Raw genomic sequence first — 14,573 nt, forward strand, 5'->3', positions numbered from 1 at the left:
AATCGGCTGCTTTTATTTTTTCTATGCAAATAAACACAAACAAAAAAATTTTTTTTCCTTTCAATTTACTTCGTCGCCATTTTTTTTTTTTTTTTTTTTTGAAGTTTGGAAGTAACCGTGGCCGAAGGCAGTCGCAGCTCTTGGAGCTAGTAAAAGTTTAACGTAAAGTTATATTATCTGGACGAGTTACTAATGGGTCTGTGGGATTGCCCCAACCCATTCGTATGTCCAACAAACACGTGTGACTTATAAGTCAACACCAGCAATAGATAATTAGCCACAGCTAATTAATTCAAATAGTGATGGAGATCCGGACGAGTCACTTACGGGTCTGCGGGATGCCCCAACCCGTTCGTGTGTCCTGCAAAGAACGTGCGACTTTGAAGTCGACATAAATCATCAACAGCAACAGACAATTAGCCACAGCTAATAATAACACAAAAAGTGACTAGGATGGATAATTACATCGCCATAAAACAGGGAAACTAGTATGTACAAAAAGTTAAACTGTGCTAACAGTACAACATAACACACCACAACAGTAAATAGCGGCATTTCATCGCACGCTATATCCATACAAGTAAGCGGTACGAATCATAACGGCGCATCGAAACACCTGATGCTAAAACTGAAAGCATATTCCCTAGTACATCTAAAATACTTTAAAACATATTCGCCAGTTAATTGATTTAATTTCATCTAAATTGAATGTTTTATTGTTTGCTACAATGTTATTGTCCTCATCCTAGTATCTATGTAATCAAAATTCCGTGATCTATTTTGTATTAGTGTTGAGCACATTCATACTACTTTACTGACTATTTCATTTTGTATCTCCTACCAAATGTATCTATACTATTTTATAAATTAAGAAGAGCTATCGCTCGTAAAGATAGAGAAACAACATCAATGTATACCAAAATGTATCTTCCTCTCTACACCATTAATCGAATCTTTCACTCAGTCACCCTAAATGTATATCTCAATGTTAAAATGTTGCTCATACACTCTCGTATACTGTGATTTAAATTGTATGTTTAATGTATACAGGGTGTCCCACAGTCACCGCCCCAAATGAAAACCATGGATTCCTGAGGTTATTTTAAGTCGAAAAACTTAAGAGGTAATTTTCTCGTTTTCGTCCCGTTTTCGAGTTACCACGGTTTTTATGATTTTTTCTCTTTTGTCCTTTAACTGGCCTTATCTTTGCCAAACTACGTTTGATTTGAAAGATTTTTTTTGCAACCAATCAAGAATTTATTGCAGTTTAAGTTTGTCTCAAAACTTTTTTTTTTGCGGACAACCGTTTCTCCACAATTTTGCATCAAACACAACTTTTTTCGTTTTTTAAGTTGTTTTTTACACTTTCATATCATTTAAGTCAAAAAAACACGTTAATGAGTATAAATTTTTTGTGCATTTTATTAAAGCCCAGTTTATTTTCATAAAAAAAAATAAGTTTTATTTCATAAAAAAGGCTACTGAAAGTAATTAAAAAAAATAAACAAACTGAGTGAATGAAAAAAAAAAATAATTTTTAAATAAAAAATTAATTTAAATGAATTAAAAACTTTTTCTGAGCAATTGTGGTTAAGAAAAGAACAAATAGATAAAGCTCAGAAAAAGTTTTAATTCATTTAAATTAATTTTGTATTGAAAAATAATTTTTTTTTTTAATTCACTCAGTTTGTTTATTTTTTTTAATTAATTTCAGTAGCCTTTTTTATTAAATAAAACTTATTTTTTTTATGAAAATAAACTGGGCTTTAATAAAAAGCACAAAAAAGTAATACTCATTAACGTGTTTTTTTGATTTAAATGATATGAAAGTGTAAAAAACAACTTAAAAAAACGAAGAAAATTGTGTTTGATGCAAAATTGTGGAGAAACGGTTGTCCGCAGAAAAAAAAGTTTTGAGACAAACTAAAACTGTAATAAATACCTGATTGGTTGTAAAAAAAATTTTTCAAATCAAACGTAGTTTGGCAAAGATAAAGCCAGATAAGGGAAAAGAGAACAAAAATCCTAAAAACCGTGGTAACTCGAAAACGGGACGAAAACGAGAAAATTGCCTCTTAAGTTTTTCGACTTAAAATGACCTCAGGAATCCATGGTTTTCGTTTGGGGCGGTGACTGTGGGACACCCTGTATATGGCGCTCTCGCCTCATAAACTCAAAAGAAACAAAAAAAGAAAAGAAACGAAAAAAAAAAAAAAAAATAAAAATCTAAAGCAATATGTTAGATTTTAAGCATATCACTGCACTGGCCAGTTTTCGTATGTATGTAGTTTTAAGATAGGTTAAGTTTATTGTATATATGTATTCGTGACTACCGTCACAAACAAATTCAACTAAACGCTTATGAGCAAAAGCAGTCCAACCATATATTTAGTTTTATATAAATACTGACCGCCACGAGGCTTTACAAAAAAAATACTCGAAAAAGAAGGCAATACTTTATAGCCACTTTAGTACAATAAAAGCTATTGTTAGAATAAGATATAAAATGTAACCTAACTTTGAAGACTCAATAAAATTCAATTCAATTCATTTTTTTTTTTTAATTTGACGTTCACCTGGACGTCAAACTGAGGGATGATAATGCAGTTTACCCGATGGATAGCAGGATGGCAAGGTAGAGTTAAAGTGAACCGAATGTGTGAATCGGATCTGAGATTCACGGGAACAGCAGAATAGGGCTGTAAGCTATAAAATTTTGTTTGAACGTTGTACACGTGTTGGGGCTATGACAAAATGATGAATTTGGGTAGGGAAAATTTTTTTTTGACAATTCTAAAGGTGCCAGGTGAAAGATGAGGAAAAAAAAAATTAGGCGTCTCATACGGATTTTTTTCCAACACTCTGCGTTTTGAAATATGAATTTTTGAATAACACTTTGTTTTTTTAAGGGTATTTTTGGGTAGTTTTTGATTTTTAAGGCTTGGCCACACCGGAGGGTATGCGGTAGCGGTACGAGTAAGCTTTTTTTTGGAGCGTTCAAGAAATCTCAAACTTATAGGACATATAGGTTTTGGAATTATTCATATTCATCGTTTAGTGAGTTTTGACTGAATGACGGAAGAAACAAGTTTTAAAAAAACACGTTTTTTGACCGTTTTTAACTGATTTTCATCGTTTTTTCTTTAATAGATACACGAATAAAGTATACGGAGTAATGATAGACCATGACCACGACTAAATGTGTGCGAAGTTTCAATCATTTTCGTAAACACAATTTTGAGAAAACGGTAAAATAAAATTTTAGAATTCAACAGGTTATAACTTTTGACCAAGAGCAGATAGAAATTTTATTAAACTTTTATGAGCATCCTGATACAATTACCTTTCATTTCATTTGGTATATAACACATAACGGTAGACTAACTACAAGCAACACAATGTTAAATCAAGAAACTTGCGAAAAACCTCAAAACACCAGTGGAGATTTGTTGCCCCCCGTACCAGTGTGGGAAGTACCGTAATCTCAGTCTGGAAATTCGACATGGTTGACTTAAAAAATTTTAACTTCTCTTTGAAATGAGATTGATACGTCATATGAAAGGTGAAATAATAAGCTTTCACATGGTATATATATTTTATATAGGTTATCAAACAAAAAAATTGATTCCATAGCCTGAGAACATAAAAATAAATGTTTTTTTTTTGCTTTTTTTTTATGAAATTTGATCGAGTTCATAAAATTCTAGCTCTTTTTGTAGATGTCTTATAGACCTGATCGATATATATATTTTGAGCTGAGACAATAAGCTTTCAGATGGTATAAAATTTGTTTATAGGTTGTAAAGGAAAAAATGGAATTAATGACGTGAGAAGATAAAAATTCATGTTTTTTTTTTGCCTTTTTTGATGAAAATGATTGTTTTCCATAAATTATTTTTATACTTTTTGAGCATTGTAAAAATTTAAAAATGGTTTTATTCTTAAGAAGAAATACTTGGCTTTTAAATTGCATAATTTGTTTGTAAGCTTTTAAAATAAAAAAATTAATATAATGAGAAAATAAAAAAGGTATTTTTTTTTAGATTTTTCTTGTAAATTATGATTGTTTAAAATAAGTAAACACTTCAAATGACTCATTTTAAACAAAAGCACACAACCTGTAAAGTTATCTCCAGCTTACTATGATTAAAATAATAATTTAAATGTTTTTCGTTCTTTATTAAATTTGTAATCCATTGTATCAATGAACTAAATATACAAACCTATTTTATTGCGGTGCTTTCTTTTTCGACGACTAACTTTTATGATGATGGTTTTGATGCATTTAAGAATTATATCCTCCTTTAAGAGGAGAGCAATAGCTCCTTCTTCATTTATAACATTGACCTTCTGCGATCACTCATGAGATGACCATCATCAAGATGGTTGATGAGTTGTGTATATTACACATAAATTCCAGGGTTTTCCCGAAGGTTCAAGGTTTCCAGAAAATGATTTCAGTCTTGTGTTTTGCGGTTTTAATGTGCAATATAAAAATAATGAGAAAAAGGAATGAGAAGGAGGGAATACGTTTCTGTTTTATAAACCTTTTATTAGGTACCTACTTACATTTTTCATAGGAATCAAATGATGTAGCAACAGAAAAGTTCTATAACTATTAACCTGAACATTTCAATCATTTCATTTCAATCAAGACATAAGCTATTTAAGCGGTTATGTTTTGGAGGTTTTGTGTTTAATTTCTCGTTTGTTTATTTGCATTGAAAACCCCGATATGATTAGTTAAAAAAGCTTATACACTGTCATCTTCGACGTTAGATTGCTAGATAGATATGATAGTTACAATAAAGATTGAGGGCTCATTTTAAAGATATAGTTGGAAAGAAGAGTAGAAAGTAGCAGTTAATTTTTCAAGAATTACCAAAACAAATAAAAAGTTAGTCAGATGGAAAATGTCATTTTTATCCACCTTTCGAAACCAATCCGGACTTTTACCAAAACAATAAAATTGAGTTTAATCAACTAACGGAATTTGTTTATATATAATTTTATAGATAATTTTATAGCTAATAAGTTTGCCCTTGTTAAAAACAAACATCCGATCACATCTCATGAAAAAAAAAATTATCCCGCAAAAAAATGTGATTTCAGTTATTAATTTCCCTATAGGCTATGTATGAAAGTTATAATTTGTCAGGTCCCAGTAAAAAAAAAAAACATCTAGTAACTTTGAATTAATTTTTTCCACTACTATAGGTCGTTTCAATTCAAAAGTCCCATGGAAAATTGAGCAAAAATAAAAAAAAAACATTCGCTTATCTACTGGAAGGAAGCATTTATGAGGCAGCTGAACTTTTTCTAAAATTACGATAAAATAATGAAGAACAGTTCTTGATATCCCTATTTTAATTAATTGATCCGTCTGTGAGATTCACTGGGTTAGCCTCAGAAAGCGGAGGCAAGTCTCCCGGGCTTGCATCGTTCCATATCCGCGGACAATACAAAAAAAACATACAATTATTTAATTATTTATCATTTGAAGGCATTGGGATAACTTTGCCGAAGATATTGTTATAGGACTAGGTGAAGATGGACCAGAAATGTCCAGGTTATATGATAGCAATTTATAACTTAAAATTCTATTCACATCTTTTCATTTGTATAATTGGGCATAGTCGAGTCAAATTAGACATAAAATTTGTAAAATCTCGGAATCCAGGGAAAGTCGATGCATCTGAAAAACGAGTATAGGACTGCATTATAAAAGGGTCAAATAAGAAAGTTAAAAAAAAAATTTCACCGCTCTCGATTACAACAGTTTTTATGGACCGTTTACTGTCATTCCGTATGCAAGCGTCAATCGGAATTGCTGTCTCATTTTAGATTTTGCTCAAACTTTGTAGGGATGTTCTCTAGGACTGTAAGGAAGCAAATCCATGATGATTTAATTTTAAGTTGCGTGGTTTCCCCGCTACCCGCTACCCGCATTCGAACTTTTTCAGAAGGTCATTTTTATGTTATTATAACTTTGCGTCTACTAAAGATATCTTTTTGTTTGAAACGCCATTTTAAAGCTTAAGAATAGTAATTTTTGAATACATATTAAAAAATCACGTAATAATTATCCCTGAATTAAAAATAATTTTTGAAAAACTGGTAATTTTGCTGATTTCTCATGGTTTTTGACTGGCTCCAGAACCTTGGCTATTATATGTAGGAAGCTTATACTTACCAAATATTAAATATAGATATTTTTCAACAAATTACATCTAAAATGAACTCGATGGCTGTACTCCTTATGCAAAAATTTTAAGTTCAAAGTTTTGAGTTTTTTGAAAAAATATTTTTTTATACTATGATTTTTTACGATTTGGCTAAAGATAGAAACATGAAACTAACAGTGTGTTAAGTTGAAACTTTTAACTTTAAGTCCTCTAAATAAAATTGTGTTATTTTCTTAGTGTACCGATTGTTTGAAAATTCGCAAAAATGCTAAAAAGCCAAAATAACCCCTACTTAAGGCTATGATTGCACTATGTTTGACATAAGATAGAAGCATGAAATTAATAGTATATTTAGTTCGTACTCTTAAATTAACACACTGTAAGTTTCACATTTCTTCGTTTAGTCAAATCGTAGAAAATGACAGTATAAAAATTAGCTTTTTTAAAATACTCAATACTTTGAACCTCAAATTTTTGCATAAGGAGTACAGCCATCGAGTTCATTTTAGATGTAATTTGTTGAAAAATATCTATATTTAATATTTGGTAAGTATAAGCTTCCTACATATAATAGCCAAGGTTCTGGAGCCAGTCAAAAACCATGAGAAATCAGCAAAATTACCAGTTTTTCAAAAATTATTTTTAATTCAGGGATAATTATTACGTAATTTTTTAATATGTATTCAAAAATTACTATTCTTAAGCTTTAAAATGGCGTTTCAAACAAAAAGATATCTTTAGTAGACGCAAAGTTATAATAACATAAAAATGACCTTCTGAAAAAGTTCGAATGCGGGTAGCGGGTAGCGGGGAAACCACGCAACTTAAAATTAAATCATCATGGATTTGCTTCCTTACAGTCCTAGAGAACATCCCTACAAAGTTTGAGCAAAATCTAAAATGAGACAGCAATTCCGATTGACGCTTGCATACGGAATGACAGTAAACGGTCCATAAAAACTGTTGTAATCGAGAGCGGTGAAATTTTTTTTTTTAACTTTCTTATTTGACCCTTTTATAATGCAGTCCTATACTCGTTTTTCAGATGCATCGACTTTCCCTGGATTCCGAGGTATAAAGCTAATTTGACTCCACTAGCAGTAAATATCTTATTTTTATTTTTCAATTATTTTGGAGTCGTCACCATAGAAATCATTAATAAACAAATTCAGATTTTTCGTTTGTTTATTTTTTTCTCTAGCATTTCTTTCATTTAGGTCCAATTTATTCACTCTCCATTATATTTAAAGGCCCCATTAAAAATAAAAAATCTGTCAAATCACATACAAATTTTAAAATTTCCCGTTTTTAATGGAGACTTTAAATTTAATGGAGTGTGAATAAATTGGGCCTTAAACAAGCATGATTTGTTGTTATTTTTGAGTTGATTTGTCGCAATGAGCCAATAAAATTGAGTTTTTTGTTTATTTGTTCTCAATTTTAGGTCTGTTTCGGTACTGCCTAAAACAGAAATATTTTAACTTTTTTCAACTTTTTTAACCCAATTCCTGTTTGGGTACTCTGAAATTGAGCATTTTTTCACAAAAAAGATGGCCGCGAGAGAGAAAATAAAATCCCCTTCTTGCGATTTTCTGCCCAAAAAATTTCGTCGGACAAAAATCTGAAATCTGTCAAAAGGTAGTGCTTTTTCTGTTTTTTCTGTTTCTGTTTTACATATTCGGTCTTGTCGCACAACATAAACAAAACAGACTATTAACATGACGGTGTGGTTTTTGCTTGTGTTTTAATTTTAATTTATTGCGTTTTAGTGGCTTTGTGATCAAAATATATTATAATATTCGAAATAAAAATTATAAAAAAAGTGTTTGACGTGTTTTGATATTTTTTGTTTCTTTATTTTTTTTTTTTTCAATTGGTGTTGTTTCCATTTTTTGATGAAAAAAAAAAAAACAAACTAAAAACAGAGCGGTGTGGATTTTTTTTTTAAATTTAATTTATTAAGTTTTAGTGGTTAAATGCATAAAATATATTAATATTTGAAGAAAAAATAATAAGAAGTTGTTTGAAAAAAAAATGTTTTGATATTTTTCGTTTGTTTTTTTTTTCTTTGTTTACTTTATTGGAAGCAGAAAAGTTTGAACAAAAAGCGTTTGGGTACTTTTGGACAATTTTTCTTTCTCTGAGAGGATTTCATCCCCACTCCTCAAAATTTGGCAGGTTTCATATTTTTGTACAAAAAGAACCCAAACAAACCTTTTATTGGAAGGGAGAAAATAAACTCTAATGTCTTTTTCGATTGGAATCATTCAAGGATTCACTCATTCTGAAATCCAATAAAACAGTTTGAATCTCTTCCACTCAATACTGAAATTTTATATCTGTATGGGTGAATAAATTAAATTAAATTTTTTTTGCTTTTCGACTAGGAAATTTGGTTTGACGTTTAATTATTTAGATATTAGTGATTTTGAGTGAATTCTGTTTTGAAATCAAGAAGAGAATTTTTATTCTGAGAATCGTTCTGTCTGTCATATTCGTTTGAACAAAACACTTTCAGAAGGCTTCTGAATGATTCCGGACGCTTCCGGAGAGCCCATCGAAAACGACATGAGTCAGGACTTTTGATTTGAAACGTCCTACATATATATGATCTTTATTGAGTGCTTTGGTTTGAATGATCCTTTTTTGCGGGGTAATTAGTCCTTACAATTTACTCTACTTCGAAAAGTAAACTTTCAGGTAAAACGGGTTACGTTATCCTTTTACTTACTCCTAATTTTAAAGTGGAAACCCATGAATGAAGGCTTTAAACTACATAAATTTACAAAATTTCGTGCTTCTAAAAATATTGTTTGTTGAAAATTAAAAGACTTTTGGAAACTTGCGGACTTTTCCAAAAACTTTATTGTTTTGGAAGTAGTCCTCCTGCAATCTCCTTATATACATTATCTACTTCTTGAGGAGTGCATTTGCACTTCAATTATATCTCTTTTATTTAAACTTACTACTGTTTTGCTGTTTTTTTTTTCATAAATCCAAACTCCAAACTCCAAACTCAACAACCAAATAATCACTTCCTATATTTATTAAATTGCATCATTATTAATTTATATTTAAATAGGTAATGCTCTTCATCTTGCTTTAACATTCCCACCCAACATAAATTATGCTGGTATTTGATAAATACACCTGTGAGTCAATGTACTACCTACCTACTTGAATTTGCCTCATACACAGAGGTGCTAGACTCTATTTTGTTTTGGTTCATATTTGTGTAAGCTCACTATAATTACTCACTTAAATTGTATGCTTCAGGTGTATAATGTTCATTAATAGCTTTATACTCGTCTGTGATCGGCTCAACTAGCTATACCCCCTTTACAATCCCCGCCAAAGCCAATTACAATTGCATATAGTAACGATTATGTGAGGTCTATTTCATATGAGAGAATAACCTAGAGATAATGTAATAATATATTCATTTAATTGAATTCAACAACGTAGCGTGTTAAGTTGTTATCTATTAGCTGGTTACAAATGACAATAGTATGCAGAAAATGTTAGGAACTAATAGACTAGGTAAATTCCTATAAATTATATGAATAGATTTTAGAATTATAATGAATGTCTGATTCAAATTGTTCTAGTTATCATTTAAGAAATCAATTAACAAAGACTTTAAGATGATATAGGTTTTAAAATTGACCATCAATATAAATTACCTCAAAGGTAAAGGGCATTGAGCTCAAGTCTATATGACCTTTAACAAAAATATGAACACAGGATGTTAACTCTTGATTGAAAAAAAAAATATATCATATATATTATTACGGTTGTCGAACACCCTTTTCCGGGACTTACACCGAACAGATTTTAATAAATTATATCTTAAAAAAAGCCGAATTTCTGCCGCCAGAATCTGGCAAAATATAAATATATAAATGTTTATAATTTTTAAGAAATCTTAATTTGTTTAAAAAATAATATTCCAGCCAAAATGAATTTTAAAATGACTTTTTACCACTTTCCAATGAATCTGGAAATGTTTGACATGGCGTGTTCCTGTTCACATTAGGGGTGTTCGTATATCATTAGTTCGTGTCATCAGGGGCGTTCATTAGGCGAGTAAATTCTCCGATTTGCTTAAAAATTCTGATGGTTAACATTTTAAGCATTATTATGTACAAGCAAATTGCAGATAAGTTTGGACAAAAATATGAAACCTGTCAAATTTTAGAAGTGGGGATGAAATCCTCTCAGAGAAAGAAAAAATTGTGCAAAAGTACGCAAACTCTTTTAGGACAAAATTATCATTTATTAAAAGAAAAAAAAGAAGGCACTAGCTTTTGAAAGATTTCAGACTTTTGTCCGAAGAAATTTTTGGGCAGAAATTTGCAAGAAGAGGGGCTCTCTTTTTTGTACAAAAAAAAAACTACACTGTTTCAGTCTAATCAAACAGGAATTGGGTTAAAAAAGTTGAAAAAAGGAGAATTATTTCTGTTTTAGGCAGTACCTAAACAGCCCTGTTACATGTAACATTAGTTATACATTTTTATTTCATTTTTGGCACACAAATTGAAAATGCCAACTTTTGAGGTTCTGGGTAGTCAACCTCCGTAAAAAAAAGATCACTCAAAAGTTTTATTTTGTATTTAAGTGCCTTATATGATGTTTTCACTAAAATCCAAATGAGATATTTTCGTAAACTATTTCATTTTGAATGTCAAATGGTTAATGGTAAATTGCTAATCCTCATCGAGGTAAAATGGATCGAAAGATTAATTTGAAATAAAAGGCCCCAACCCATAGAATCCGTTCCACCCGTTGTGTCAATCAATCCGTTGAAATTGAAGGATGGGACAGAAAGGGGTGACCCAAAGAATACGTTGCATGACGGATTGCTTTTTGACAGCTCACTTTAAATTCCAAGGTGTGTTCGATATTTTCTCGATGAATATGCACTAAGGAAGTTCTGATGCAAGAAATTGTTAACTATTATCGTTGTTCTTTTTTTTTTTAATAAAATAAAATACGCTACTAGACTTTATGTATGTACTTGCTCTTCAGTTAAAAACAATTTTTAATAACAGATTATCATTTGTAGATATGACTTTGGCATAGTAAAATTGAACTCTAGAATAGAATTTTAGTATTTAATTGATATAATTTATTAGATATATTATTAAATGTTACTTTTATTACATTTTCTTCACAAATAAACAACTAAAGTTCACAATTCATAAAATCAGAAAAGAAAAGAACACAGTTCTTAGTTCTGAAATTCCCCGGTGTGCACTCCGAAACAGAAAATCGAACTAATCTGTTGTTGACAACCAATGTCAAAGGATACGACAGATGAAAAAGTAGAAAGTTGGGCTATTTCTTCCGTCGAATTCGTCAAATACAAATAATTGATTTATTTTATTCATTTATCACATAATACGATATTTTGATAGGAATAATTATATTCCACATAGTGTAGTTCCGATAACCAATGAAAGATACAAAATATTTTGCTTATTTTTTACTTTGGTGTACTTAGCGTAGTTCCTTCAACATCAAGTGCGGTCCTACCTTTATTTTAATTATTCTTTCAGATCATTGAACACTTCTACATAAGTTTCAATTCAATTCAATTTTGTTTTATTGAACATACTATATACAATTGACTTAAGCTTAACTTATTTCTAATAAGATACATTGATTGATATAAAATTTGTTGGCACATATGGGGCCTAACCTTATACAATGGATAAAAGATAAAATATATATAAATATAGTACATGAATAGGCTTAATTTTACAAGTCTGCTGACTAGGTTATCCTCGGGGTGTTCCGTCCCGGTTGTCCAGTTGTGGTATTGATAATGGTGGGTTGGGTGGTATGGCATTTAGCCGCGGTAGTAGGCCGATTGCGTATCGGCGTAAAAGTAAACTACTTCCTCGTTGTCGGTTGGGATTATGTGTTCATCCAGAATATCCAAAGCACTAAGGTATCTGGGTTCCGGATGTCGTTGTTGGGTTCTCATGCTTCTCATCAGCTGATTGGGGTGGTTGGCGATGCTTCCGACAAGTTTCTTTGCAGATTGCAGCAGATACTTTTCCAACGTCATGATGTTTGCTTCCTCGTAAAGTCGCTCGTTGCTGTAGTATTTTTGTCGCTGTCGATCGAAGTAAAGTCCGGTGCAGATCCTCAGGATTTTCCTCTCAAAAATTTGAAGTTCCTTCATGGCTGTCTTGGAAATGGTATACCATACCGGAAAGCTATAGGCGATGACAGGTCGTAGAAGCTGCTTGTAGATCAGGAGTTTCGTTGGTTGGCTTAATCCGTTTCTTCTCTTCATCAGGGGGTGAAGGCGATGGAAGGCGTAGTTGGCTTTTTTCAGGACAGACCTAGAGTGAAGGTTGAACCTCAGGAGCTCGTTAAAGTTGATCCCTAAATACTTCGCGTTGCGTTTGGCTGCCAATTTAGTACCATCAGGTAGTGTAAGTGTGATGCTCCTACAGTTTGCAGCTGACCGAATGCTTCGTCCTCCTGTTCGTCTAAAGCACAGTAATTCCGATTTGGATGAGTTGATCCGGATACCCCATTTACTGTAGAACTCATACAGTTTTCGAATGTGAGCTTCAACTTTCCTGGCAGCTATCGTTGGCGAGACGGACTTGTAGTATGTGAGCGAATCGTCAGCGTAAAGCAGGTTCTCGCACTCACTTGCAAGCGGCTGGTCTGACGTCAGGATACTATAGAGGAAGGGACCAAGTTTTGATCCTTGGGCAACTCCAGCTCTAATGCACTTCTTTGCTGATTTTCTATCCTCCACTTGTACGAAGAAGTTCCTAGAAGAAAGAAAAGAAAAAATGATTTTTATTAGTGCTACAGGGAAGCCTAGTAAATGAAGTTTATGGATAAGGGCTTCTATCCATACGCTGTCAAATGCTTTCTCGACATCCAGAAAGCATGCGACGGTAACTTGATGGTTGTTCAAAGCTGAGGTGATGTCTTGGTGGAACTTCATGAGCGGATGCAGTGTGGAGTGCTTCTCCCGAAAGCCGAACTGCATGTCTGGGATAATGTTGAAATCGCTGCAAAACTTCTTGAGCTTCCTCAGTGTCAGCTCTTCCAAGAGCTTACTTAGGTTGTTGAGAAGAGAAATTGGCCTGTAATTAGATATAATGTTCCTCGCACCTTTCTTAGGAATTGCCACGATTCTTGCAGTTTTCCATTTCTGCGGGAAGTAGCTGTTGTTGATGCAGTTGTTGAGGATAATGGTTAGGAAGATTAATATTGTCTGCGGGAGCCTCTTAATGACGAAGTTGGAAATGCCATCCGGTCCGGCTGATTTCTTAGGTTTGGATAGGCTTATTATTTCGGCAATCTCTTCTGGGGTGCTCAGGTTTGGGCTGTCAACTGGATCACTTGCGGGATTGGTGTTGCTGAATGTTGCTACATCAATGTTAGGTACTAAGGTCCTTCGGATGGATGCTTCCATTTCCTGTAAGAAGACTGGGTCTGCGGAAGGGTTCGGTGTGAAGTTACCTTCGAAGTGGGCTGCAAATGCTTCTGCTTTTTCCTGAGATGTTGTTGCTTCTCCATTGTTGGTGTTAATAACTTCCGGCATTGGTGACTTCTGTCCAACAATTCGGTTGATATTCTTGAAGGCATCAGGTCCGGGCTTTATTGACTGCAGTCTCTTCTGGAACTGTGTGTTGTTGAAGTGTTGAATGGCGTTACGGAGCATGATGTTGGTGCACTGCAGCTCACTCCACACTGTCCGGTAGTTGGCATTTGATGTGTTTAAGTCCCGCTTGTGGATCCTTTGGAGGCGTTTTCTTAACCGCTGTCTGTGTGCGTATAAATTTTGCACGTGTACTGGAAGATGTTGGTAGCGGTCCTTTGATGTCTTCGGCTGTTTTTGATTGTCCAGTGCACTTGTGATTGCCGTTTCCAGAGAATCAATAGCAGCATCAATTTCAACATTCTGGAGATTTCTGTTGTGTGGTGGGAAAGTGATGGATTGTTCAACCTCTCTCTGCAGCCTGTCTATATCCAATCTCCTATAGTTGATGAAGTGTTCCGCTGGTTGTGTCACTAAGTTGATGGGCTGATGAAGCTTAATACTGAGCTGAACTGCTTTATGGTCCGAGTCGCTGGATACTGTTGAACAGATAAAGTTGCAGAAATCAGGATGAATATGCACAAAATTTGATGTTACTAAGAAGAAGTCCAATGTTGAAGGTGTTCTTGGGTAGGTTGGTTTCGGTTGAGAAATTACAACTAACGAGTGTTGGGCACTGTTGAAATCCAACCAGTCGGATATTGCCTTCCCTTCGGTGTTGATTGTTGTATCCATCCAAAGGTGATGTCTAGCATTGAAATCACCGCCGATGAGTCCATAAGTGCTTCTCGAGAGTGTGCCGTTGAGGGTCT

This window comes from Episyrphus balteatus, chromosome 3 (genome assembly GCF_945859705.1).
Source record: "Episyrphus balteatus chromosome 3, idEpiBalt1.1, whole genome shotgun sequence".
NCBI lineage: Eukaryota > Metazoa > Arthropoda > Insecta > Diptera > Syrphidae > Episyrphus > Episyrphus balteatus.